We start from the raw sequence: 25,786 nt of genomic DNA on the forward strand, positions 1-25,786 counted from the left end.
AAATCTAAGGGGCTAGGGGCTCTTCAGCATTGGCATATGGCAATTCTTGCTTCTCATAAGTCATAATAGAAGTGGGGCCATTATTCATAAGCAAGATATTGCAAAGCTGTGTGTGCCCCTTCCTGTAGTAAGACAGGAAAAACTGTAATGCCTGCCAAATTTGTAGAAGAAATCCTTCTTTACTCAGGAATTATGCTTACTTGATGATTAAAATTTTTAAGAGAGGGAATTCTCTCTTAATGTCCTAAATGAAGTAAGAGACTTATGATTAGATATCACCTGAGGTCTCTATTGCTGTCTTGGTAAGGTTGTAAAAAGGGTCATTTGACACTCTCCCTCTGAGTTGCTTAGTTGTGTTCATGGAGTTCAACTACCAGCTTTAGGCAAGCTCTGCTGTGAATACCCCTTTGTTCAGATGAGCTATGCCAGCTCTGGTTTCCTGGATATTTGAGTGTTGAAAGAAACCCTACCCTACACAGGTGGTTTAAGCAGTGCTTAATTGCTTAGTATAGTCTTGAATAGAGGATAGCTAACACCTAAGGACTGTTTATTATTTGTCAGAGGCTGTGCCTTTATAAGCATTAACTCATGTAATTCTAATTTTGACAGATTTTTGACCCTTGATGTCCTAAAACCACTATTGTGATTAAGTGAATTGAACCAGTCTGATTCCAAAATAAAGTTGTTAAATAGGTTTTATATTTCTAGTGAATCATAATAAATTATTCATTAAATGAGTTAAAAATGCTCATGGTTAGTTGAGTAGAAAGAGGAGATGATTTACATATAAGAGATCACAAGAATCTAAATTTATATACATTTAACAGAAAAAATTGGATGAAGATAGAGAAGCTGAAAATTAAACATTATAAAATATTCTACAAAGCTGTGACACTCACAAAATTAAACATATCTAGGAATTGTTGGGCAGTGATCAATTGATGGCATTTGAAAGGAAAATATTCTTAGCTAAAGGTATCTAGTGACGTTCATGGACTTTCAATAAAAGGTCAGAGATAATAAAACTTGTTGGGGCATTTCATTGAAACTACTATATTGTTTTCTTCTGCTTCATCATGACCAGACTGGCTTTCTGGATTATAGTAACTGTTTACACAAAATAATATGTCTGTGTGTGTGGGAAAAAATTGTCTCTGAATGAAATTAAGTGATTGATGCATCTTTAGACCATTTGTATTCCATGTGTACTGATATTTTGTTCTGATACATCAGATACATTTCTAATTATAAATTAATTGTAATTGATTATCACAGATAGGAAATTGGAAAATGTTTCTTTTCCTCTCTTCTGTAACTCTGCATCTAATTGGTCATTAGAACATGGTGAGCTTCTTTTATATGTATCTGTTCCTCTTCTCAATTGTTGACCCTGCCCTAACTTTGGTGCTTAGAAACTTTACTAGGTAATGCAATAGCTTACTCCTAATTGGGTCTTTTGCCTCCTGTCTGTTCTGCCAGTCTGTCTTTCACATTGCCCCTGAGTTCTTCTGAAAAGAGAGATCTAATCCAATTGCCCCCTTTAAAAACAAACAACTTAAGATGGCTTTCCATGGTTGACAGAATAAAGTTCAGCATTCCATTTTTCAACTATGAATTCTTCTAGGATGCATATCTTGACACTGTGTGTGGTACAAAGGTTCCCTGCTCTTAAGGATTTTTAGTCTTTGCCTGTTGTAAAATCTTATCAAGATGTGTTGTAAATCTTGATTTAATTATTGACCTACTATGCTTACATGGTCAGTCTTGATTTCAACTATTGCTTTCCTAAAAGTCACTATTATATGGTAGGTGCTCCTTAAATATGAAAATTGGGTGCCAAAACAATCTGACCTTAATTCAGTTTCACTTTTTACTTCATTCCCTTCTATGCACATTCCAGTGCATCTGTTCTTTGACCCTTCCAAAACCTCTTGGCTTTTCCCCGTGGTATCAACTCCTTGTAGGATCACCTTCCCACATAGCAAAATATTATCTTCCTGTGAGGCCGACCTCATAATTCCACCTTGTCTTTGAAGCTCTCTCTGATCTCATTGGACTTACTTCCTTCTTTGGAATCCAACTGCATGCTCTTTTGGACCTCTACCATGGCACTGAACTTTTTCTTCTTGAGAATGCAGTTAGCTTTTAATCTTCCGTTTCCTTCATCTCTTTGAAAGTTTCTTGAAGACACAGGTGATGCCTAACTCATCTTAATTGCCTCCATGGCATAGATTAAAATAAAAAAAACACCAACTTCATGAAGAAAATGCTTACTAAGTGTTTATTAAGTGGAGGTTTGATAGATCAATATTTCCCTATGAATATCCTTTGGAACTCTGTTTCTGTAGGATGTCACCAGTTATTATACTAAATGGAGTTCTTTGGCTGAAGACGTTTGGAAAATACTGGGCTAAACAGAGTCAAATACATTTTTTAAAAGCTGAGTTGCTTGTCAGAGCTTTAATTGCTAAAGTTCTCTAAGAGAAAAATATTGTACTTAGCATTTCCAGAATTATCTGGGCACAAAATCTTTCATTCACAGGCTGATATACAACATATAATCCAGTGAGAACTGGTTGGCCTCTGTCTTAGAGGTGAGAACAGTTCCAAATCCAAACTGTATAGTCTGGGAGTTTACTAGGTTAGGAATTGAATCTTTAACAGAATTTGTTACATGAAGATGCAATCATTGAATTCTGAGCTGGAGGAGGCATCTCAGAAACCTCAGCAGGACAAGCACTGTTAGGATATTTTTTTAACATTCCAAATGCCTAAAATTACAGTTAATTGTTATAGAATGTATCAATATTATATAATCTATTCTAGTGAATTAGGATAGTGTATGGAAATTTTCACAATTAGTTCTTTATTTCTCTTAACTTATCCACTTTAGTTTTATATATATATATATAATATATGCATGTTTTCTATAGCACATGAGGATCTTGAAGAACAGTTTTATAGATGCACAGTTGTGTAGGCTTTAGACAAAAAGGATCACAACTTACTGTTCAGAGTCAAAATGAAACAGGGCATAATAAGTAGCTTTTAAAGAAGGAATTAGTTCTGTCTTAGTTTCAATACCCTCATCAGTAATATGCATTTTGACCTCCCCTGACAGATCTCACATATGATACCATTAATTTCTTAGCATTTAATGTATACTCAGTTTTCACTTGGAATCTGTACTTAGACATAATGGATGAAGTTGTTGCCTTGGGAAAATATGCTTCAATTTCTGTTATTTTCTTCATCTCAAGTACAGTCTTTTTAAAGAGCTGAACTATATCCTTTGTTTGCTTTGTATTTTCTTTTAACTTCAGTACTGTGCTGTATACGCAGCAGGTACTTCAAAGACATTGTTAGGCTGACTTGCATGTAAGTCAGCACCTTCATTAAGTTTTACATGAAAGAACATCTTGATGATAAGGTAGGATGGAATGCATGGGTGGTGGTGGGCAGAAGCATCAGCCTCCTGGAGACTGGGAACAGAATTAAAAGACCTTGATGAGCAAGAAACAAATATAAGGACATTCTAGTACACTCAAAGAACAAAAACCACATCATAAAATATAAAATGAATAATGAGGAGCTAGATCCAAGTTTTTTCGAAAAACATCTAAAAGTCATAATGAATTACATAAGCTACCATTAGTTAGCAACATGGTGTCTTTTAAAAACAGAGTATTTTCCCCAGGAGATGTTAAAAAGGAGTGTAGTGAGTAACATTTATGGTTATAGTCTACCTCATGCTAAATGATGTAATTATATGAGATAACTTGAAAACTATGTTATGAGCTAAAGAAGTAAAACTCCATTGATATTTAAATTTCATGAATCTTCCCTGAAAGATTCCTGAAGGTATTGTGCCCATTAAGACTCTTCATAAATAATGACAGCATACATAAGCTGAGATCTCAAGTTCTGAATTATAATATTGGTTACAATGCAGATAAAGTATCCTTTATGTTTTAATCATAATAATATGACAGTCACTGTACTGGGGAGACATTCCTATGTGAAGAAGAAGGACTTCATTCTTGTCCTTGTAATACCTCTAGTGTGTTAAGAGCAGTATTCCCATCCTATCAATCTGTGTGTAGTAGGTGTGTTGCTGAATATTCATTTGATTTCAGTTACACATGCTAGGGGATTTCAAAGATTTGTGACAATTACAAAAACCTATATACCCATTTTGGAAATTTTATATTTAATATTAAATATGAAATAAACATTCATTCTCTGCCATTAACTCATTAAAATTATTGTTTAACACAGGTGAAGATTTAAATAAAAATTATGCATGTAACTGGAGATAACTACCACAAACACAGTTTTACTTTAGTTTTATAGTATTGTGTCAAAGGGCTCAGTTTGTCATCAAATGGGTATCATTCGTAGGGAATATACATATCAAATACATTCTAAAGCTGAAAAGCAGAAATTCTCTCTTTTATACAGGGCAGCCAAAAATGTATAGAGATTTTGGACAATATAATTGATACAGTGATGAAAAATACTTCAGCTTTGTACTTTACAAAAACAGAATATGCATTTTCATATTGTGTCTTATAAAAACAAACCACCATGCCATAGGAAGCCCAAACAGCCCTTGGAGAGACCACATCAAGAGAAATTAGAGCTCTCAGTCCTCGGGTCCAGCTGAGCTCTCTTTTACCAGCCACTTTACTTTATCTGCCACAGGAGTGAGCCATCTTAAAAGAGGATCTTCCACACTCAGTTGAGCTGCCTACTGCTGGTTAGGTTCTCTGGAAGCATACACCAAAATAGAATTAATGTTGCAGGTAGTTAGTAGAGTTCAGCATCTGTGTGAGAGGGGGGTTTGGGCACCGGAAGAATCTAAACTACCGTAAAGGTCTGATGAAGCCTTTGCCAATGAAATGTGAAACTCTATCGTGAGTTTTGCCCATCAAATTTGTTCAGGATAGAGCTAAAATGGCCAGACCTTCAGGTCCTTCCCTTGCTCAGTCATCAGGTTGAGCTGTTCTGGAAATGATGTGACCTCACATAAAGTAGTTTTCTATACCTGAGGTAGACTCTGAAGGAGCTGACAGCTGGAGGTGTCTGCTGACTGCATAACCCACAACTGGGTAGCCAATCCTTTGAAAACAGGATCCTGGTAATGCATCTCCTTAGCTGCCTTGCTGTTCTACTTGGAGCAGAGATGAGTTACCCTGGTGTGGTTTGTTATACAACAGTATTTAATACATTAAAAAATCCAGGTAAATTAAGTTACAGCATGAAAAAATAGCAAAGCCTGTTATTTAATTTAGGTATTTATTTATTTGATCTCTGTATGGATAATAATTATTTAGGCATTTACTTGGTCTCTGAGTATAATGGAAAGAAACAAAAAGAGAAAATGTCAAGGGATAAAGGACTCTTTGATGTCAAACCGTCATAAAATTAAAGTTTGAACAATAAATGGGGCAATGTTATAACAAAAAATAGGCAAAGAATTTCTATCCTTTAATATATGATATACTCACATAAATCAATAAGAGATTCTTTGTGCAGAAACATGTCAGAAAAGATATACACACGTATAATGGATGTATGAAAAATATTCAATCTCATGAATAATTATAAATTAAAACTATAAATACCATTTTGACTTAATAAAAAATATTAAAAGAAACTGTTATTCAGTGCTTATGTTGATAGGATAAGGTAATTCACATAGGCCCTGATGGGAGAAGAATTTCTTAAGACTCTTCTAGAAAACATTTTGGCAAGTATAAAGTTGTACATCCTCTTTGACCAGTAATTAAATTTCCAAAACCTACCTTGGAGAAATCTTCCAGTATTTATGTTTTAAAGTGTTCATCTCAGGCTTTTATGTTCGTTAATAGCCAAATAAGGGAATAGTTTTTAGTAATTGATGGAATAGAACATTATATGGCCACTAGGCATGCTATAAGAAGAAATTTTGATAGTGAGAAAAGGTGTTTATTTTTAAAAAAGTACACAAAATATATATATACAACAAAGATTCAACTATGAAAAATGTTTGAATGTGTTTGAAAATGTAATGATTTGTCCATGGTTTCTTCTACCATCAGGAAGTTTCTTAAATGGTATTAACTTCTACCTACCTTGGACAGGGGAAAGATTTTCTCTTCAAGCTCCCATCTTAATACAAAGCATTTGTGTCTTCACGGTGGGGCACTTACAAGTATCCAGGACTATTGGACTTTCAGACAATAATTAGGGTGGTTCACTCTCAAGCATCTCCAAGTACGGAGCTTCTTCCACTCACCCTTTGGGTCTTGTGGCCAAAGATTCTGTTCCTTTACTGGAACCTTTATTGGTAGTTCCTTTCTCTCTCCAGTTTCTTCAGGTCCAGGTACCCCTAGCTTCCTTTTACTCCTCTCGTCCAATCACAGTTTTCTCCCTCAAAATGGATTCAAAACTAGAATGATGTTTAAATCTTTTTTTCTGCTTCAGCGACACCTTCAGTTGTTACTGAGTACATGGGAAATATACATATCTAAGTGATTTGGTCTAATAAATGTTTTGGCTTGACATATCCACATTATTGTTGCAAGACTTGATGGTAGTTAGAGAAGACTAGATGAACTGAAAATGAAATCTACCTGAAATCTTACAGTTTTTACTTGAACCCCTATAATTCTGGGAACTTTGGGCAAGTGCATTATATTTATATTGTAATATGTTTTGTATTTAGGGAATTCAGAAGTCTTCCAGAAAAGCATTGAAGGTCACACTGAATATTTTTCATCTCAGTTGTAGAGAAATGCCTCAATTACCTCTTCAGACCTCTGTGCTCAGTTTTTCCTGTAATCGGTTTAATGAGAGAAGTAGGCAGTACTATGATCTCTTATCCTACTGAAAATTTCTTATTCAAGAGTTTCTCTGTGCTTGACTTAGACTTTGTGAGGAAAAGAGATAATGTACATACAGGTTTTTAAGGCTATTGTAGATGGCTTTAATGACCCTTCCAACCTTTTTTTTAAGTTTACTTATTTTTAGAGAGAGACAGAGACAGAGAGAGAGAGAGAGAGAGAGAGAGAGAGAGAGAGAGAGAGAGAGGAGGGGAGTGGGGAAGAAAGAGGGAGAGAATCCCAAGCAGGTTCCATGCTGTCAATGTGGAACTGGATGCAGGGCTCAATCCCACAAACTGTGAGATCATGTTCTGAGCTGAAATCAAGAGTTAGATGCTTAACTGACTGAGCCACCCAGGCACCTCTGACCATACCAACCTTTAAAGTAGCCCCTCTATTCTAGCTCCTTCAGTGGAGGGGAAAATCAACAGAAGCAAAATTGGTAGTGAAGAAAGCATTTCTGCCTATGATAATGTGTCTGGGACACAAAACATTGACCCTGGACCACTGATCTCTTCATTTGTGGATGATTTAATCAATGGGTCCTTTTAACAGCTGGGTCTTTTCTCCTTGGTATGTAACCCAATGGTTCATCCTTGCTCTTCGTTTCTCTATGTCTGTCTTTATTACTCATTAAGAGAAATAAAGCTGTAGACCTCTACTTGTAGAGGTATTTGTTGTAAGGGTATTTCCTCAATCTCACAAAAGCTGGGAAGATATGGAGCAAAAATTGGGAATAAAAGAAACTATCAAACCATACAAAGTATTTGAGAAGATACCCTCATTGACAGAGAACCAAAACTTTGCATATATAATGCAGTGAAGGTATTTACTAATAAAAGCCCTGTCATATTTTGTAGATATCTGTGATCATCAGTTAATTTCTTTTGAGCAGGTGGGATAAGTTTATGACATTGTCTAAACATGGGTCTTTAAGAAAATAAGTACATAAGTATCTCACCAGCAATGCAGTCTTTAAATGTCTCTAAACTTAAAATACAAAATCATCATTTACACTTTTGTACAGAAGAAACCAAATGACCATCACAGGAACCAAAGTCAAGAAAATGTTGTATTTCTTCTCTTCACCAATCAGTAAAAGTGAAAATGGAATAATAACTTTAAAACCTTTAAGGAAAGGGGCACCTGGGTGGCTCAATTGGTTGAGCGTCCACCTTTGGCTCAGGTCATGATCTCACAGCCCGTGAGTTTGAGCCTGCATTGGGCTCTGTGCTGACAGCTCAGAACCTGGAGCCTGCTTCAGATTCTGTGTCTCCCTCCCTCTCTGCCTCTCTCCAGCTTGTGCTCTCTCTCTCTCTCTCTCAAAAATAAAAATAAATATTAAAAACAATTTTTTTTAGAAAAAAAAACCTTTAAAGGAAAAAGCGTATTCCAATAAAGCTCTTCAGCTGGTGAGGACTAGTGAAACAGATTCTCTGACTTGAAAACTTTCAGAATACTTACTATATACATATCTTTTTTTTTTTTTTTTGGTGGCTTTTATTTAAAGGAAATCTTAGAATTCCAGAAGAAAAATGAAATTGAGGTGAGGTTGAGGTAGTTGGGTATGTGGAGAAGGGGAAAGAAAAATTTTGATTAGGAAGGTTGCCGGAACGTGGTTTTAAGATTACGAAAGAAAACAACCATTCATTTTAGAGATAACATGATAAAAGGTGTATGTATGTGTGAGTTAATGTTTACTTACATGACCCTAGTAAATGAAAGGAATTATTTCTGATTCACTTATTTGTTATAACAAAAGCAGAACATAAGAGATAAAAAATTTATTATGCAAATACTAAACTTTATTACCTACTACAAAGTAGTAAGCTTGGAGTGGAATGGGTTTCAGATGCAAAAATCCCCAATTGAATTTTTTTATTTAAATAAAGAGAACAAAAATAAGTTTGTGGTTGATAATGTGGTTATGAGTTAATAAATAATGAGTAATGCCTATCAGATGTTATACTAATCTGAATGGTATTAAATATTTCAATTCATTCTAAAACATCAAAAGAGAATATGATCTATATTTCAAAACCATATTAGAAAAGGACAACATATATGAAAAGAAAAACTTGAAGAATAAAATAGCATGGAGCTATTAAAATTATGAAGATTACATAAAACTATTGAAAATGAGTAATGTTAGGTAAAATATATAATACTGAAAATGTGTGAGTTATTATATAAATTATGTAAACATATGTTCACATATAAGATAATATGAGCATATGAGGATAGTTCACTAATATTTTTAGAAGTATTAAATTATTTTAATATTCCTGTAATTCTTTATCCTGAAGAGTAAATTGCTTTTATAATGACTGACTTGAAATAATACATTTTTGAATAAAATGCCAGCCTCTGCAAAGATTTTGTAAAGAAAATATTTTTTCTTTTGCAAACAATTGTGACATTCCTGCTTTACTTTTGATATGTGATAAACTAACATTTTATACAAAAGCATCACTGTAATATTATTTTAATGAAACTGTGTTTCTAGTCCATGATGGAATTGAATTTTGGTTCAAATGATTATCAGATACTCAAAGTGGTTACTTCTGTGACTCTTTGAAAAAAAAACTTCTTTAATAACCTTGTATATTTTCCTCATTTGAACTTAATGCTACATCACTGGAATGATTTACCTCATCTTCAAGTTGCTTCAATGTAAGTTATATTTCTCAGAATTCATAGTCTTAGTGTATGTTTACTGGAGCTGAAATAGAAAGTACCATTAAACAGAGCTCAAAAGGCTTATTTTCATTGAAGTCTCCCTGAGGACAGGTGCCATTCCTCTGTTTAATGTTCATGCCATTGCTGCCACAGCCTTGGTAAGTCAAAGATCATTGAAGAAGCCCTGCAGGCAGAAGTGCACCATGGTAAAGAAAAGCAATAGGATTGGCCGGCGTTGTCATGCGCCCATCCAATTTTGGCAGCATTGGAAAGTGTCGAACCAGTAGTGAGATCCATAGATCTGATGAGCAATTATTCTATTGCCCGGAGTCCATTTAAAAAAATTTTTTTTTAATGTTTACTTTCTTTTTGAGAGAGAGAGAGCAACAGAGTGTGAGCAGGGAAGGGGCAGAGAGAGAGAGAGGGAGACACAGAATCTGAAGCAGTCTCCAGGCTCTGCACTATAAGCACGGAGCCTGATGCAGGGCTCAAACTCACGAACCATGAGATCATTACCTGGACTGAAGTCGGAAGCTTAACCCACTGAGCCACCCAGGTGCCCCGTCTGGAGTCCATTAAAAAAAATTTTTTTTAAGTTTTTTTTTATTTTGAGAGAGAAAGAGAGAGAGAGTAGGGGAGAGGCAGAGAAACGGAGGGAGAGAGAGAGAATCTCAAGCAGGCTCTGCACTGACAGCAGGAACCAGATGCAGGGGTCAAACTCAGGACTGAGAGATCATGACATGAGCTTAAATCAAGAGTAGGACACTTAACTGACTGAGCCACCCAAGTGTCCCAGTCCATTTTTGATGGAATACATTTTCTTTGAGTAGGAGCCATTTTTTCCCCCAACTAATATAATTGTTTTCGAATGATTGAGTTCTAAATTAGGAAGAAAATGTGGGTACTGTGTAGCGCTCACATTGTTCAGTCATGATCAATTACCCCATGTCCCCAGCACATCCAATGCTGCTTTTAACACAAACTAATCATTGAGGTCCCTGGAACTTTGCTGATGATAGGTGGAACTCAGAATGATCCATGTTGGACTGTCAGTGAAACTTCAAATCAAAAATGATTTGAAAATGAGGTATAAAGTTGATATAAAATGATTAACTGATTGGGGCACCTGGGTGGCTCAGTCGGTTAAGCGTCCGACTTCAGATCAGGTCATGATCTTGCAGTTAAGTTCGAGCCCCACGTCGGGCTCTGTGCTGACCTCTCAGAGCCTGGAGCCTGCTTTGGATTCTGTGTCTCCCTCTTTCTCTGCCCCTCCCCTGCTCATGCTATGTCTCTCTCTGTCTCAAAAATAAAAACATTTAAAAATTTTTTAAGAATAAAAAAAAATGATTAACTCATTTAACTCTTTTGATAGCCCTGTGATGTATATAAAGAAACATGGTTTGGGCTATAGAACCTGAACGTCCTTTCCTCTGCCTCATAAAATAGACTCTATCAGATCTAGTTGGAGTAATAAGGTCCTCTGTAAAAATCAGTTTTATCTGAATTTTACCTACTACTGCTACTAGAGAAATTAATTTTATTACTTAATAATCCAGCAGAATAATATGGTCATGGGTGGTTTGAACGTGCCACCTCCCTTATTTTCATGTCTCCAAAATATGATTTTTAATTTACAAATTATTGGGCTAAAATTGAGATTGAGATTCATTTTGCTTCTCTTTAGATGCTTTGGGTTAGAAATTTATTTCTAGATGAGTATTTTATCCCAATCAGATTCTCCTCTATCAAAAGTATTTTTAGCTCTTGTAGAGTTCAATATGTAACAATTATATTGTTAGACTTATAAATTAATACTTCTTAACCTCAGTACAGGAATCACACTTAGAATTCACAAGCTATCTGAGTCTGATAGTTTTAATATCAAGTTATAACTTTTTACCGTGAAGTATATTTATAAATATGGTATGTGTGCACATGCACATTTACACATATGTAGGTGTATATGTATATGTGTACGTATATGTATATCTGTATATCAGTAATAAGTATTCTTTGAGAACCTATCACATGGTAGGCACTGGTGATAAAGGGGATTCCTGTCCCAAGGGAGTTGACATTCTAGTATGGAGAGACAGACAATAATCATGTCAAAAACAAGATAGTTTCAGGTACATAGGTTCTCTAGAGAGGACAAATCTGGTGATGTAAAAAGTGACTATTGGGATGTGGATGTATAACAGTGAATAATTTTCTGGAGAGGTGGAAAGAGATCTGAGTTGGGATCTCAGTGGAAAGAAAATGATGGTCATGCAAAAGCCTAGGGGAAGAGTTCCAAGCAGAAAGGACTAGCAAGTGCGTAGGCACTGAGATAGGAAAGAAAATCCAGTGATGCTAGAGCTTTATATAAAAAAAAAAAATTGGACAGCAATGAAGTTGAGGAACAGTGAAGTTGAATAAATGAGCTGGGGCCAGATTATATTAAGCCTTTTAAGACTTTTAGACTCCCAAGTGTATTGGGAAGCTATTGCAGGGATGTAGCAGATGAGGAATATGATCTTACTTCCACTTTAGGAAGATGACTCTGATAAAATTCCTCCTACTCTGTATTTTACATTCACTAGTTTGGCACAACCTGCCAGTTTTATCTCTGTGATTGCCCTTTCATCCATCTATTATTCTCCATTCCCACTGTCACTATTTTAGTTCAAGACTTCATTTTCTTGAACGATTACTATGGCCTACTAAGTTGCCTCGCTGCCTCCAAACTTTTCCCTTTCTGATCCATTCTAATTTCTGCTGTTAGATTCCTTCGACTTAAAAAGCCATCAGCCTCCCAATGGTTCCAGAGTTAGGTTCTACATCCCTATGTAGAAGGCTTTTGAAAGAATTCTTGTGTTTGTACCCAGTGGCCTGGCAGGGTGGATCTAGTATTGTTATATTTATTTGAGGAATCGAATTTCTCAAAGGAAGAGATTCAGTTTTAAAAAGAACTTCAGCCCCCTGGCTTGATCCAAAGATCAATATTGGTCAATATTGGAAAAGAAATCTGATTTTGGATGTAGCTTAGGCATGCCACACAAGTTTCCCTGTAGCCCAACCTCATGGAGTGAGGCAAAGTTTCCAAGGGAAGTTGGATATCATAAACAGAAATTATTTAAAAGAAAACAGTAATGACAATAACAACAGCAAAAACACACAATGTAGCAATACTTGTGTCCTCATGAAAGGTATGCCTACTCCCTTATTAGAAAACCTGTGCACCCCAAAGACAAATCCTTGTAAGAAAAGTGATGTTACTAAGCACTCAAGAAAGATTTAACAATGGCATATTCTACTATCTAATGGAGAAAATTATCAGCATTTATTGGAATGATCCTAATAGTTTTTTAACTTTACCAGATACAAGCTTTATTCAAATTTGGATCAATCTTGTACAACTCAGTGAGTTATTCAGGGCACTGTTTGGCTATTAGTGGAAATCATCACAGACAGGCCCTAGATAAGTGGATGAAATCAGTGGAGAACACATTGTGCTGCGCGTTTATATTACAGCAATTAATCTAGCATCTGGGAGGAACACAGAGTAAGGTCTTAACATCATTCCTCCATCAGAATCCTTCCTCATTTAGCTCATTTGGGAAGCCTTGCTGAAGCCTGAAAATAAAGGATCATAGATGAAAGTTGCCACATCCTGTTGAGAATGGGCAATTATCCTTTATTTGATTTCCAACTTTCCTTGTAAACATGCCAACAGATAAAATGTTGCTTTGAGTGGAGGGCTGTGAAAGTTAACTTTTTCTCACCACATGAGTAAAGCATGTCCTCAGGCCTCATTTCCTGGAGATGGCTGTGTACCTGCCAAGCATTACCTTTCAATGGCTATTTCTCCATAACAGAAAGTAACCATTATAAAAGGGAATGAAACGGTCAAGTCAGTGGACCAATGACCTATTTTTGTGATCACACCATACTGATCACTTGTTTTCAGTGTTAAAAAAAGATAGTTTTAATGTTTTCCCTTGGAATGTTGGGTTCCAAGTATGGCAAGATGGGGGTTTTGCTTCCTCAGGTTTTGTTCTACAAGGGCGTTTGCCCATTTCTGATTGTCCTGCATAGGAATGCTGATGCATGGTTGACACAGGTTTACAATCATGTAGGCAATATAGTCAGCCACACAGAGATTATTGGAGAAATAATTGGCACAGATGAATCCAGGGTAAAAAGATTCGAGATTTTCAATCACAATCCAAGTCTTAACTGTCAGTTACTAACTAGTTTTATATATCATTGAGGTTGAATTTATTTTTATGTGACAAAAAACATGAAATTTACCACCTTAACCATTTTTAAGTGTAGTTTAGTGTTGTTAAATTTCTCCATCTCCTGAGCCCCTAGTAATCACCATTCTACCTCCTGTTTGTATAAATTTGACTAGTTTGGATACTTCATATAAATGGAATCATTCAGTATTTGGCTTCTTATTTCACTTAGAGTAATGTCCTCAAGGTTTACCATGTGGTAGCATGTGACGGGATTTTTTCCTTTTTAAGGCTGAATAATATCCTATTGAGTGTATATACCATATTTTGTTTATGCATTCATCCATTGAGATTATATTTTGTTATCTGTAAAATGGGAAATAATAAATTATTTTTACCTCAAAATCTTCCTCTAGTATAAATACTGAAACAGTATATGGTTTTAACTCTTATATTGGAAAAGTATGCTATAGCAGAAAGTATATCTCAGTTCTAATTTTGGCCATGTTTCCAGTTTTCTGAGTATACCAACAATCTATGTGCTCTGCAGCCACAGTGTATAATCTGTAAAATCTTATCTGTTTTAACTATTCATCAGAATTTTTGAGAGGTGAAGAGGCATTTCATTCCTCTTCGTGACTCTTACATCACTCAAGAGGGTCAGGATCTTAGTCTAGTCTCTTGATCTATGAAAATTATTGAGTCTAAACCAGATCACTGAAATAACTGAACTTTAAAACCAATTAAAAAAATCTCTAAAAATAAACAGACGTTTTATGTCTTACTCCAATGTTATTTTGGTATTTTAAGAAATGCTATGTGACCAAAAAATGCTATGTGACTAAAAATACTTTGTAATTTTAGAATCTCCTTTCCCAAAACTGTATGTTCCAACCACTCCCTTCTTTTCCTTGTCAAAGTCTCATAACAACACAGACACTGCCCACCACATGCCCTCAAAATATCCTATAGAATTGTACTAGATAAGCTTTAAGGCACATATGAGAATTCTATAACTTGTACTTTTGAACTTTAGGTAGTTTTCCATTGCATCAGTTCTGGGATTTTCAGGATATGTGCCAAATGTGTGGCCAGCCGTGCCACTAAGGACTTGTAACTGTTAACTATCAAAATGATGGACTTACAGGTGGAGAGAGATATCTATATTTTGAAGGACTATGGATACTAAATATGTAACATTATTAAACATTACGTTAATTTTGGTTTAAATTGGGAAAAGTAAAGCAATAGGAGTAAGTTTGAAAATACCAGTCTAAGAAATATACTGCCTGGCTAAAATCTGGTTATTAAGTGATTGAACAAAAGGAAGCAAGAACTAGGAAGATAACAGAAGTTTGCTGAACTCTCCCGCTCCCCTGTTCCAGTATGCCATTTAGCTTCATGACCTGGTCACGAGGTTATTTAAGTGCAAGATTTATGTTAGAGATGGAGCAGACCAAGGTCATCAAAGGAGTGTGAAGTGAGAAACTTATCAGAATATAGGGAGCTTTCTGATTACAGTTAGATTTGTGTTAGGTTGATTATCAACACTTCAGGTTAAATTCAATTAGAAAAACGCATCTCTCGGGGCGCCTGGGTGGCTCAGTCGGTTAAGCGGCCGACTTCAGCTCAGGTCGTGATCTCGCGGTCCATGAGTTCGAGCCCCGCGTCGGGCTCTGTGCTGACAGCTCAGAGCCTGGAGCCTGTTTCAGATTCTGTGTCTCCCTCTCTCTCTGACCCTCCCCCATTCATGCTCTGCCTCTCTCTGTCTCAAAAATAAATAAATGTTAAAAAAAAATTAAAAAAAAAAAAAAAAGAAAAACGCATCTCTCAAAGGCAATGTTTAAGAACTAGCTATCTTAGAATGACTTTATTTCCATACTTATACCATTTGAATTTTATGCTAAAAACTTCTTTAATAAAAACCAAAACAGTTAACAATACATAAAGTATGAAATATATTTTATTGTGAATATCTAAATGGTCATTGAGAATCTTGAAATAATGTCATATATAGTGTTTTACATATTTAAAATTAAGAGTGTCTATTTATCCTATTGATAATTATTTATATTCTTTGGTGGTGTTATCTGGACATGCAACTATTAAAAGCATAGACTCATTAGAAAGTATTTTGATGAAACATAATGAAAGCCAGAACAAAAACTTTAATAGGATATTTTAGACAAGGCTTTTTGTTATATCTATATGTAGCCAGTCTAAGCCATATATCTATATGTATACCAGTCTAAGAAATATAATGCCTGGCTAAAATTTGGTTATTAAATGATTGAACAAAAGGAAGCAAGAATTAGGAAGATACAGAAGTTTGCTGAACATGTAAACATGTTGCCTGATGCTATTCAATTATAAGTGATGAGAAGGCTTAAAGAAACAATTCCAATTATGTATGAGTTAAAATGTTATGTGCATATGACATAAGTCTTTATTTTGAACATAAAGTATATACAGTTTTATTAATGGAAATTTCTTCCTATTATTTTAAAATAAATATTAAACCATATGAGTTTGATGAAGTATCAAATTGCTGGTTGGCACATGTTCCAGTCTGGATACCAGACATTTTATGGAATTCATGAGGTTTTTGTCCATACATGGGAAGAAGACTGATCAGGCAGTTACGAAGAAGCATAGATGAAGGAGTGGTTAATTTTACCTGATAGTGAAGATGGAGATTCAAGAAACCTTCATAAAAGACATAATGCTTGAACTTGCTTTAATCATGACAGTTCCCTGGGCAAAGGGGAGATATCAATCATGGAAGATGAAGTGGAAGTGTGAGGCATAGCAATGTGGAGCATTGTGGTTTGTGTGCACACAGAGATGAGGCAGGCAAGAAATCAAGAAGAAAACTAAATGCTTGATGAAAAATTAGAGTTTGGAAGAAGGAGAAAATGGTATTAAAGACAATGCTAAGATTTCAAGTCATATTCATTTGTCCTTGAAAACATTTTTGATTGTTATATACATGGATACTACAATGTTTTGATCAAAGCCTTATAAAAGTATCTACAAACAGGAAATCTTTTGTCATCAGACATTAGAAAAAAAGTACTTATAACATTGATAATAATCCTGTTAAATAAAATCTCTTCCTGAAAGAAAAGCACAAATCAGTTTTAAAAATAAGGAGTAAGGGGTAAACCTCATTCAACCTGTGGCGTTTATGCTATGGTAGAACAAGATACTGTCTAAAGTATGGCAATTAACAAATACTTCTTTAATCTAGGAAGTGTAAAATCAATCTTTAAGACTGTTAATATTTATTCAAGTGTGGTGGGGGGGGAGGAGGAAGGGAGAGAAAGGCAGGGAGGGAGAAATGGGAAAGAGAGATTTTAGAAATACTCTTTTAAGAAGGACATATCAGGCAGATATAACATGCATAATCTTCACAGGGATATATGCTTCATTGTATATGAAAATACAGTAATTATTTAATTGGTTAAACTATAAATAGCAGAAGTATATAAACAATTGAATTTATTTAGAATTTTTGCATACAAACAAGCACCCATGATATGAAGTAGAAGAAAAATAGAGCAGAATGCATTATAACATTGTTGTTCCTTCAGTGATGATATTAGATGTAGCAGGGTTTCTTGCTCCCTCCATATTTCCTGATAAGAGAGTATAAACTTCACCACTACTCCATATATACACCTAAAATGTCCTCAGATGTTTTTGGAAGTCCCCAGAGAGAATCTTATGAGTGTTCCCAAATAGATGCTCTCAGTGACTACATGTTTCTTTTTCTTTTGGTCCATGTTTCTTTTGGAGATGTCACCAAGAAGATTCATGAAGGAGTGTTGGTCTCTCCCTGCTTCTTGGTTTGTTTCCTACTATTATCTGTTAATCACCACTGTACCAGGATCTCACTCAACTGAAGTTGTTCTTTTAAAGAGGGAAAGATACCTCCAACCACACAAATCTATGTGTCATTCCTTGTCACAAAAGTCTCAGACATGTCAATTTTATTCCCCCAAACTCACTTAAATCATGCATAAACATTTTTTCAGCATCTTGCTTGAGCATCTTTTTTTTTTTTTTTTTACTTACATAGGAGTTCATGAAGGTTGGCCTGGAAGCTAGCAGTCTACTCAAAGCAGAGCTTGCTTTTTATGCTGAATCTTTTCTTGTCTTTTATTTGAGGATTAGAATTTACAAATAATTATTTGATTTAAAACTTTTTAACAATTCTATTATATAGGTAGGACACATTTTTATCATCACTTTATAGACTAGAAACCTGAAACTTGAAAAGCTGCATTTACTCAGCAAGTAAATTGCAGAGCTGAAACTCAAATCCAAGTTGTCAGAATCCAGATATAGTCCACTATGCTCAACTGTCTTCACAGAGATGGGAGATATGCTGTGTGTCAAATGCCATCCTATAATGTGTAACACCTGCAATTGCAGAATGACATTCTGCCCTTAACAGAGTAGATTCCTCTTACTGATTTTAGGTACCTCATCAAAGCCATCATTCCTCTCAACAAAAATGCATGTTACTGGGGAATTATGTGGAAACACACACTTCACGTTTTTTTTTTTTTTTTTTTTTTTTTTTTTACAAATAGATCCAGGGTTTTAGAGATGTCCTGAACCACAGAGCTATATTAAAGGAACATCTGCCCTCTGCATACTGATTCGGTTCTCTAAAGCGGCTTTTATAAAAGAGGTTTTACTGTGTGTATTTCAGTGTTAGTATATATATTTCTTTTGATTTCAAAATCCTTTATCCAAGGCGTATGTTCTTATTAAAAATATTTAATATGCATAAAGGGGATTGAATCTACATGGTAAAGGATAAATTTAATTGAAACACTCAAAAGTTCTCTTTTCCTGGAAGTTGTATTAACAAATTATGGTTTCTTATGTTTACAGTAATGAATTGAACTTTTAAATAATAATACCTGTATATTTGAATTGAATTATATATATAATCTATATATTATAAATCTGTGTATATGTATGTGCAAATATATATTTAATTGCTTCTTCAAATTACTTAAGCAGATTTGAGCAAACACTTCTTGTGCAGACACTTAACAAAGTATTAAAAAAATTTTTTTAATGTTTATTTATTTTTGAGAGAGAAAGAGACTGAGCACAAGCAGGGGAGGGGCAGAGAGAGAGAGGGAGGCACAGAGCCCAAAGTGAGGCTTGAACTTGGGAATGGTGAGATCATGACCTGAGCCAAAGTCGGGCGCTTAACTGACTGAGCCACCCAGGTGCCCCTAACAAAGTATTTTTAATAATTAAAAAATTATGTCTGCAAGACCATTTTAGTCAGTTGAGGTGATTGACTAGTAACTGATCAATATCAATAACCTGTATGAACATTGTCAAGGATGGTAGTGGAGGTAGAAGCTCCACCTCAGTGGTTCTTAACCTTGGCTGCCCTGAGGGACCTTTAAAAAAATGCTTCATGTTGTGGCTTTAGTTTTAGGAATTTTGATTTGACTACATGGAGCATGGCCTGAACAATGGGATTTTTTTAAAAGCTTCTCAAGTGGTTCTAGTTTGTATCTAAAGTTAGCATTCACTGCCATACTGCATTTGTTTCCCCCCAAATGGAATAATTCTCAAACAGCACAGGAAAGAGCATATTCATTATAATCTGTCAAGCCAGGACAAATTGAGATTATTTTTGAGGAGAGGAGCTCTATTTAACTAGAGTATAGGGGACCAAAGTGGTAAATTCAGCCTACTCTTATAAATCAATCTTTTTTTCTTCTTATAAATTACATACACCAGATAAAATCTGAATTGATAAACATGCAGCTATATGCTGCTTACATAGTCTGTGTAATTAACCTTTCTGCCTTGCATGATGAATTATAATCCATGATTGCATTTAAAGTATTTTTTTTTTAATTTTTTTTTTCAACGTTTATTTATTTTTGGGACAGAGAGAGACAGAGCATGAACGGGGGAGGGGCAGAGAGAGAGGGAGACACAGAATCAGAAACAGGCTCCAGGCTCTGAGCCATCAGCCCAGAGCCCGACGCGGGGCTCGAACTCACGGACCGCGAGATCGTGACCTGGCTGAAGTCGGACGCTTAACCGACTGCGCCACCCAGGCGCCCCTCCATGATTGCATTTAATCAGAATTATGGAATGCAGTTTGTTTAAGTCTTACCTGAACCCTGTGATGTACCCCCTTGTTCTTAACATGTCAAAAATGTACACCGGGTTACATTTTTGAATCATAATTTAATAAAACCAGTCAAAAGTTAAAAAAAACACTCAAGGCTGAATTCCTGTCATCAGAGGAACTTTCAGTTTTTTGAACCATATCTAGAGTGGTTTAGGGAATTGGAATAGTAATAGAGGCAAGAGAAGGGAAGAGTTTTAGAGAAGCCCATGGACTATGGATCCAGTTTAAATTTTTAAAAAAATTTTTTAATGTTTATTTTTTATTTTTGAGAGAGAGGGAGACACAATGCGAGTGGAGAGGGCTAGAGAGAGAGGGAGGCACAGAATCTGAAGCAGGGTCCAGGCTCTGAGCTATCAGCACAAGCCTGACACGGGGCTTGAACTCATGAACCATGAGATCATGACCTGAGCTGACATTAGCACTTAACTGACTGAGCTACCCAGACACCCCTCCAGTTTAATTTTTTAACTCTTATTTATACTGATGGCTTTCCTGGAAACTCTTCTTCCTGCACCCCCATTTCAAGAAATGTAAAGTTAGCAATTGAAGATATATGCAGTTACTTGAGGAGGGAGAGAGTAGATTTAGAAGGATGATTTCAGGGCTGACTCCTGTTAGATGATGTTGTGCCTTTCTCTCCACTCCTGCATTTAGCCTATGCAATAACTAGCAGAACTGTACCTGGAACGACTGGGAGCAAACAGTTCTCTATGGAGAGGTTTTAGATTTTAAATGCAGATGATTAGATCAAAAATGGAGTGAATATGAGAAAATGCAAATACATTTTTATCATTTACATATACCTCCAATTCTTTTTTTCCCACCCCCATACTACCATATGATGCTGTTTTTTTGTGTGTTTTTTTTTGGGTTTTTTGTTTGTTTGTTTGTTTTGAGTATAGTTGACAATGTTCCATTAGCTTCAGGTGTATAACTTAGTGATTTGGCAAGTTTATACATTATACTGTGTTCACCACAAGTATGCCTACCATCTGTCCCATTATATCATTATTATAGTATCATTGATTGTATTCCTCATGCTTTGCTTTTTGTTCCCTTGACTCACTCATTCCATAAGTGGAGACCTGTGTCTCCCACTCCCCTTCACCCATATTGCTTAATCCCCTACCCTCTTTTCTGTCTTATAACCCTCAGTTTGTTCTCTGTATTTATACTTATGATTCTGGTTTTTGTTCATTTTTTTTAAGTCTTTTGGGTTTTATTTATTAAAAACATTTTTTTGAATCTTTATTTATTTTGAGAGAGAGACAGAATGTGAGCAGGGGAGGAGCCGAGAGAGACAGAAACGCAGAATCAAAAGCAGGCTCCAGGTCCTGAGCTGTCAGCACAGAGCCTGACATGGGGTTCAAACCCATGAACCGTGAGATCATGACCTGAGCCAAAGTCAGACGTTTAACCGACTGAGCCACCCAAGCGCCCCTGTTCATTTTTTTAAGATTCCATTTATGAGTGGAATCATATGGTATTTGTCTTTCTCTGGCTGACTTACTTCACTTAGCATAATACCAAATAAGTTCACCCATGTTATCTCAGATGGGACAGTCTCATCTTTTTTTATGGCTGTGTAATATTTCCTTATAACTACAATGCTAATGTAGTCATTAAATCTTTTTCTTAAAAGTTGGTATTTCATTTTAAGAATGTTGGGCAACAGATATCCTTACCTCCCCCAAATGATGGTATAAATTCAGGGTTATAAAACCGATAGAAATGATTAAAAGATAATTAACATATCAGAGGCTATAAAATCATCAGTGTTAATAATCATGGAAATGTGTCAACATTCTGCCCTGTTAATAACTATGCTTAATAATAATGAGAATATTTTTTGAGTACTTAAAGGGCTAAGCACATTTTTAATTTACATGGATTAATTTATTTAAACCTCATTACAGCGCTAAGAGGTACGTCTTGTCATCTCCCATTTTACAAATGTGCAACTTGAGGCTAGTAAGGGAAATAATCTGCCCTAACTCAAGGTCAGGATATGAACTTGGACATTTTGTTTCCAGCATCTACATTGTTAACTCCTATACAATATAATCTATATACCAAGTGGTTTGAATCATTTGGGGAAAAATGCAAGGATTTGAATTTCTGAGAAGAATTGCCCTGTATGACAGCAAGGTAAGTGGAGGAAGCCCTGAAAAATCTCATTCGTATTTTCTATTTAAGAGAACATGAAGAATCTGGCTTACCAGGAAAAAAATACGAAAAATGTTCCTCACTTGTTTCGATAAGCGGGACTAAAGACTGGGACTGGGATGCTACCCAACCTTGCAACAGATGAAACAGGAAGACACAAATAATCTCCTAGGAATAATTGTATTAGCCAATTATTAGGACTGGCAGCAGTAAACAGAGGAATCTGAGCAGAGGAAAATAATTGCACGTCAAACAAAAGTGGTGACCAGTGACCTGGCCCTTGATGTAGGAGTTTAAACAAAATAAGACAGAAGAACAGAGACAGAGTTCCCCAGCATAGACTTGGAATCTTCCTTATTCCTTTAGTAGTAGAATGTGTAACATCAGCAGATATTCCAGAAAAGGCATGAAACACCACTCAGATAACTGAACTGAATTGAAGAAAATTCACTTCCATTATATTTTAGTTTTGTCTTCATTTTTATTCTGGTTAAAAAAAAATTCTGTTGAAGTATGACAAACGTGTAGGAAATTACATAAATCAAAAGAACAAAACAATCAAGAAATGACCACAAAGTGAAAAATTTCACGTAACCATTGCATGGATCAAGGGATAAAACATTTGTAGTGCCAAGATGTTTTCCTTAGACTCTCTTTTGACTTCTAACACCATGTATTGGTTTTGCAGATTTTTGTATTTTATATAAATGGAACACGATGCATATATCCTCTTGTTACTTGCATCTTGTACTCATGAAGTTCATTCCTGTTGTTACTTGTAGCAGTAATTCATTCATTGCAATTGTTATATATTGGTTGTGGTAGATTGCTGGAGTGATAGCTCCCAGTAAATCATGCTTGTCTGTGTATATGCCCTCTGTAATGTGCTGTTGGCTTCTTCTGTCAAAAGATGGAGGCTGTTTTTTCACAGTATTGAATCTGGGCTGGCTTTATAAATTCTTTGACTTAGATTTTGGTGGAAATGATATTATGCAACTTCTAGTGCTTCTTATCCCTGAGTACTTGCAGTTTCCTCTCTCGCCTTCTTATGTCCTTTTATTATCATGCTCTGAAGAAGCCTAAAGTAGCCTACTAAAGATGAAAGGCTCTGTAGGATGACAGAAGAGTAATAGTGAGCCCAGTGATAGCCAGAACCATGTTCCAGAGACCATCTTGCATCTGCATGTCTAGGGGAAACATCAGATGACCATAACCACATGAGGGAATCCAGACAGACTGGTAGAAGAAACCCCTAGCCAACCTACAGTTTCCGAAAATAATACGTTGTAGTTTTAAGTCATTGAGTTTTAGTTTAATTTGTTATGCAGCAACAGATAACTGAGATAGCACAGGTGAAAACATTGCTATTTATTTGTCCATTCTATAATGGACATTTGGATATTTCCAGGTTTTCGCTATTCCAAGTATTTCCACTATGATGTGTTTTAGGAAACACATGTATGTATTTCTGTTGAATATATATCTAGAAGTACACTTGCTAGTTTGGGTATAAATAGATATTGGATAGAGTTTTCCAAAGTGGCTGTATCAATTTTACTCCTATCAGCAATGTAAGAGAGTTCCACTTGCTCCATATTCTCATTAATCCTTGGCACTGTCTCTTATTTTCACTTTAGTCATTCTGGTACATAGTTAGTAGTATCTCACAGTAGATTTAATTTGAATTCTCTAATGACTAAAGAATTTGATCTTTTTCATATGTTTATTGGCCCTTGGGATATCTTTTTAAAAATAAAGTATTTGGTTAAAGTCTGTTACCCATATTATTATTAGATTGTCTTTCTTTTTCTTACTAGTTTTTAGAATTTATATATTCTGGTTACAAGCCTTTTATCAGTTTCATGTGTTAGGAACATCACTTCCCACATTGTGGCTTGTCTTTTTATTCCTGTAATGGTATCTTTTGAATGTTTGGATCATACCACCACTTAGGCCAACTGAGGTGTTAGCTGAGGGTGAGGGGAATTTAGAATGGATTTTGGAGAAGGGAGAACATATGTGACAATATGGTCCTAAGATCAACTGAGTGATGGGACTGTGGTTCATGCCACAGACCTCCCTCTTTTGGGTTTCTCTTTAGGAAGAGAGGCCTGTGGGAATAGCATAAAAGTTGGACTATGGCAGCAGTGAGATGTGCCTCACAAACCTCCAACCACACAGGGAGTGTGAGTAATGATCTGAAGCACCGTTTTATTGTTTATTGGCCATTTATGTATCGTCCTTTGTGTAGTGTCTATACAGTTCTTTTGCTCATTTAAAACTTGGGTGTCTTTTTTTAATGATGTACACTAGTTGTTTATATATTGTGAATATGAATTCTTTGTTGGATCAATACATAGACACTATTTTTCTCTCAGTCTGTGGTTCTTAATGGTATTTTTTTTTGTGGGAAAATAATTTTCATTTTAACGAAGTCCAACTTAACTTTTTCTTTTTATGTTTAATGCTTTTTGTATCCTTCTCAATGAATTATAATGCATCACAAGTTCTTGAAAATATTCTCATAAAGGCTTTAGAGTAGACTGCATGTTAAAGAAATGTACACCATATCTTCACAAATTAACTTTTGTATATAACATTAGATTAAGTATAAAGGTTCTCTCAGATATGTAGTTGTTTCAGAATAATTTATTGAAAAAGCCACCCCCCAACCACTGAATTGTATTGGTCAAAAGGAATTGATCATATGTATTATGTGGTATTTTTATCTTTTTCCTTGATCTGTATATTTTCTTTTGCATCAATACCAAACTGTCCTATTTACTGTAGCTTTATAGTCAATCTTAAATGTGATGCTGTAAATCCTCTAACTTTGTTCTTCTTCAAAATTTTCTTAGATTCTCTAGATCCCTTATATTACCATGTGATTTTCAGAATCAGCTTTTCAAGTTCCATAAAAAAGTATACTAGGAATTTTATTGGGATTTCGTTGAATCTTTTTTTCTTTTAAAATATGTTTATTATGTACTTTACATTGAGCACTTCAGAAAAGAAAATAATTACAATGATTTCAAAATACAATTCCTGGATTCAATAAATATTTTTTATGATTACATCCAATCAATATCTAGAATTGTATGTCGACCCTAAGACAATTAACAAGTAAAATAGCTATATTAATCTCAGGGACGAGAAACATGCATGATCACTTAAGTCACTTTATCACCCTGTTTTTTTAGAAAAACATGATTCACATTTGTTTCAAGTACGTGTACATCCATTGTAAGAGTTAAATTAGACTGCTGATGTTAACACCTTAAAACTATGATCTTTGTTATCTTAAAAGAAAATTCAGTTCAGTACAAAGAAATTCAAGAAGAAAATTTCAGGAACCTTGATCAGAAGCTTTTGATGGTTGTTGTACTACTCTGGTGTACATAAAAGTTTAAGTTAGACTAATAAAGAAGAGTGTTTCCTCTTCCCATTAAAGATACAATCCAAGAAATAGGTAAACTAGCATTCCATAAACTAGCTAGCCCTCCAGAAGTTACTAAGAAAAGACTCTTGATGTATATGAGTACATTTAAAAGCCTTAGCCAATGTTACAAAAACAAAACATTTAGCGTATTATTTATGAGTACAAGCATAATTGCTTTCTGTCTTCTATAAATAACCATCTTTCAAATGCTAAAAGTGAGTTCCAACTGTGGTTC

The 25,786-nt window shown here is 35.3% G+C and overlaps 2 long non-coding RNA genes across 4 annotated transcripts in view; one reads left to right on the top strand and one right to left on the bottom strand.

Moving 5' to 3' along the window:
- Positions 1-25,786, top strand: part of LOC123606727 — a 157,860-nt gene that overhangs the window by 99,049 nt on the left and 33,025 nt on the right. The gene's annotated exons all lie outside the window — the stretch shown is intronic.
- On the bottom strand, positions 421-25,416 carry LOC123606729. Its single transcript, XR_006716466.1, has 3 exons — positions 25,234-25,416; positions 16,804-16,810; positions 421-431 (listed from the first exon to the last, which is right to left on the bottom strand). It is a non-coding gene; the product is annotated as an uncharacterized LOC123606729 (long non-coding RNA).

The sequence above is a fragment of the Leopardus geoffroyi genome, chromosome A2, assembly GCF_018350155.1.
Source record: "Leopardus geoffroyi isolate Oge1 chromosome A2, O.geoffroyi_Oge1_pat1.0, whole genome shotgun sequence".
In the NCBI taxonomy this organism is placed as follows: Eukaryota; Metazoa; Chordata; class Mammalia; order Carnivora; family Felidae; genus Leopardus; species Leopardus geoffroyi.